Source organism: Takifugu flavidus, chromosome 16, assembly GCF_003711565.1.
Source record: "Takifugu flavidus isolate HTHZ2018 chromosome 16, ASM371156v2, whole genome shotgun sequence".
Lineage (NCBI taxonomy): Eukaryota > Metazoa > Chordata > Actinopteri > Tetraodontiformes > Tetraodontidae > Takifugu > Takifugu flavidus.
The window spans coordinates 7,541,047-7,545,299 of NC_079535.1; the positions used below are offsets into that span (position 1 = coordinate 7,541,047).

The following is a 4,253-nucleotide window of genomic DNA, read 5'->3' on the forward strand; positions in this document are numbered from 1 at the left end:
TAAAGCTGGGATCTTCTCCTTAAACTCCCTTCCTTGTAATCAAGAGTGATGCAAGGGAGTTTCAGCTAATTATTCCCGGCACAAATCACCCATTCGGCTTCATTTTTTATCTAATTTGGTCATGCGTCAGACAATGTGATTGTAGGGATGTGTGTGTGTGTGTGTGTGTGTGGTGTGTGTGTGTGTGCAATCTGAAGCCTGGGGCTTTATTGGTATTCTTCACCCACTACTTCTTGAACAATGCTCACACGGCACCAACTGGACCCTGACCTTTGACTCCTGATTGTCAAGAAAAAAGGAGTACGGCTGCAACAACGCGGCACTTTCCCTGCCAAGGAGACGACCCCCCCCCCCCCCATCACACCACCTTCCACTCACTTCCTGGTCTCACTGCCTTTCCATCATCATTACACTACTTTGCCCCCCCCCACCCCCCCCGCATGTAGAGCAGGATAGATATTCCCATAAGCCTCGGCTCCAGTCATCACCCTGTTTGAATGCTATTGGTTTAAATGCCGTGAGATCAAAGCAGAGCAGAGTAAATCCAAAAGTTGAGGCACAAGCTCCAAAAAAAGTGGCAACTTGTACTGCTGCGCCACATTTCTGATGTGTGAAATATTCCAGAAAATTACACATGCGGTGTCATATTATTTGTAGCATGTGTTAGCATGTTGATAAAAGGTCATGCAAGTAAACCAGAGACGTTTAGCTTCCTCTCTTTCGGCCCACCAGGCTCTTAAGTGTGTCGGTTTCCCTCCACTTGTTTTGGTGAAATCCATCTCCTGGATCCTGGGCCGCAGAAGCTGAGTGGTCTGCTTTTTTGCTAGCCCGTTGCTAGGTGAAACCCTGGCTTGTCTGTGATCTCTCTGATCCCAGATTCTCTTCCAGCGTTAGCCAGCAGGCTCCATTCCGGAGCGGTGACTCCAACAGGAAGTAACACATTAGCAGAACAATCAGGTTCCTTGTTTGAGCTTTATGTTGACAGAAGCTGCCATTAACAGAACGGTGTAATCGAGTAGGGCTGATACGACCCAACAGAAGCGAGCTAAAGTAGGCTTCACGGGTTACTCTGCTACATTTATTGAGAAAGGTTGTTGTAACAGAAGAATCTGATGCAGATTGTAAGTGCAGCCTGTTCACAGGCTCTGGAGAGGGAAGGAGACGTAGCCGTGTGTGTTAGCGCAGCCCAGACAGGGTCTGGGTGCAGCACAGGTGGATTCTTTTAAAGTGCTAAATACAAATATTAGAGAAAATGGCAGAAATGTAATAAATATTAGGTCATGTTAGCCTTTGGAGATGATTATTGTGCTTATTATGTGGGGTTCCTTGAAAAGGCTATATTGACGAAACAAATTAAAATCACCACTGTGCAATTTTTACATTTTTTATATTTCAAAATAGTGGCTAAAATGATTTCTTTTATGTTTGGAATGTTTTGATGGGCTGTTGTGTGACAGGTGTTCCGCTCTGAGCCCACTTCACCACCAGGCCTCCTGGACTGCCCCTATTATAATTTGGACCAAAGAGCTGTTCTGATCCATTCTCCAATGTCTGAAAGGAAGCCCACCCTTCGTCCAGCTCTCCTATCTGGGTCCAGAGAGAGAACGCGAGGTGTTCCAGGGCCAGAGGGGAAATGTAATCCCTCCAGGTCTGCCTCGGGATCTCCTCCGAGCTGGACAAACCTGAAGCACTTCCCCGGGGAGAAGTCCGGAAGGCACAGGAAATAGGAACCACCTCAACCAGGTCCTGACAGCGGATCCCCCCTGCTGTGTGAGCAGCCAGCTGCTGATACAAATATAAATAAACACAAATACAATAACACAAACACTCTGCAGACGCTTTCTGAACCTTCAGGAGGCAGATTCAGGTGAAAATGAAAATTCAGAGTCTTTTTTTAAAAACTTTCTTAATTATTGACCAAAAAAAAAGAGCAAAGGCTTGTGAACTCACCATACGTGCACACTTACCTGCACGTGCACCTCCAGAAGTCACAACAGACTCCAGATCATGTAGCCAGATATGAATAACATCTGGCCGGCGCATCCTTGGGTCACGAAACCGCTCCATTCCCATCACGCCGTCGGCTTTATGTTGCTACTACAAACTCTCCGTGCCCGGCTGTTGTGGCTACCACACGGAACAAACCCAACTAAAACCAACCGCGGCGCTGACTGAAGATTCGCTGCTTGTGCGACACGTGAGAACTGTTCTGCTCTTGTCAGATAACATTTATTTTGACATTTGAAAGCCTCCCAGAGCCCCATTAAAACCCTCCTTATCGCTCCACCACGATTTGATTTTCAAATATTTGCTGGCAGTTATTTAAAGCATTCAGCTGGGTCGCGGCTGTGCCTTCTATGTGATGACATGCCTTTTGGTACCGCAGAGAAGGACGCCAGATAAAAGAGAAGCGGTGCGGGCCGGGGCCCCCTTCTCCCCCCCACCCCCGGACCGCCTGCGACAGGAGGGGAACGCAGCCGTATGTGTGGCAGGTGGACTTCCTGTCTTTGTAATTACAACCAAATTAGGTTAAACTGCGGCTCCCTACCCCGCCCCCACCTCACCCGCAGTCCATGGAGAGTCTGTGACCCCGCGCCTCCGTGCGCGCAGGACTGCTGCAGCCTCATGGAGGGGGCACATGTGGCCACGCATGCACGTTTTGCTCGCACCTGCGCGACTCACGGGTGACACACGCTCCCTCCTCATTAAAACACGGTGCAGCTCCTGAGTGTTTGCACAGTGGGGCCGCCGTCGTCTCCGTGCAGGTGGGGCCGGGCCGCGAACTGGGCTGGCTCTGATTGGCCTGAGCTGGAGCCTTCAGTTTGGGTGTGGGCAGGGCTCTAATTGAAGACTGATGGATTTACATTAATTTCCTCTTCACACCTGCCTCCTTTATCTGCTCTCAGATAGCGCAGGAGCGGCGCCTGTGCTGGCAGGCCCGCGAGTCTTTCTGTGGTGAATAATGGCCACGACCGAGCTCACGAGCCTCTGAAACATACACGAGCACGCAGGACGCCATTATTCTGTGCAGCTGATGTACCTGAGAAACTCTGGAAGCGTGCGAGCTGCCAATTAAAACCAATGAAAGAGCCGAGAACAAGAGGACAGATGCTGCTTCTCTTCTCTGATCTTCCACACAGGTCAAAAACAGGCTAAAACAATAGGAAGTTACATTTGTGCACGTCTGGCAAATACAGGAGCACATAGAAGCATTTGAGGCTCTTTCAGACCTGTGGGGAACAGTAAACCCCCCCTTCCCATCCCCATCATCGCTCTTTATGGTGTGTTTGTGTCAGTATGTGAGGCGGGGCCACGTGACCTAACACGGCTGGGAGGCCAGAGGGTAATGGCGGAAAGCCCGGAGCTGTCAGACGTGACTGACGGAGCTAAACGCCGCCTTGACCAGCAGGAGCGCAAGAGGACTGAGCAGCCCGCTCGGGGGTAGGAACGTAGAGAGGGGGGAGGAGGAGGAGCCATGGAGGCACGCATGGGGGGGGGGGGGGATGATGGAAAAAGAGGAGTTTAATGTCTCCGACAACGGTCCAGGGCAGACCCCACCAGCTGGAAAATAATTGCTGAGTTGGGGAAGGGAGAGGGGAACAGGCTGACATGATTGACTTGTCATTGATCATAATCTTAATTGCATGCGTCCGAATCCCCTGGGTGTGATTTGTCCACTTGGCACATGTGCGTGCGTGCGTGCGTGCGAGCGTGTGTGTGTGTGTGTGTGTCTGAGAGAGACTTGTTTTAATAACAGACAAGGCTCTTCAAAGCCACAGACTACAGACACTCTAATGAAACAATGATTAAAAATGTATATGACAGAAGCCTCGGACAATATTTGCTGACTGATCCACCTGCAAACGCTGAACTCTCCCCCAACTATTGTAAATAAACCTTTTAAAGAAAACAAGACTATTCTTTGATGAGGAGATTAATGCCAGTCCCGCAAAGCCAAGCAGATAAGCCGAGAACAAAGAGGAGGAACGTGGGGAAACACCTCGTCTTGTTCCTCTTCAAAGCTAACAAAAATCTATCACATGCTTGAATCCTTTAAAATTACACTGGGGGCTTCTACAGTAATGCGATAGGCTAATGCGCCAGGATATTTCTTGGACAGCGTGGAGCAGAATTGTGGAAACCGATGAATAATCTTGGACGTAATGCTCCGTAAAACCACAAAACGTTGGGATTTCTTTTTTCGTTAGGGGTTTTCCAAGGATTAAACAACCCAGATAATTAATGATCCATAG

General features: G+C 49.3%; 1 long non-coding RNA gene across 1 annotated transcript; it reads right to left on the reverse strand.

Moving 5' to 3' along the window:
- Positions 1-1,370: 1,370 nt before the first annotated feature.
- Positions 1,371-3,493, reverse strand: LOC130513049 (uncharacterized). The gene is made up of 2 exons (XR_008946592.1): positions 1,968-3,493; positions 1,371-1,782 (listed from the first exon to the last, which is right to left on the reverse strand). It is a non-coding gene; the product is annotated as an uncharacterized LOC130513049 (long non-coding RNA).
- Between the last annotated feature and the right edge of the window lie 760 nt (positions 3,494-4,253).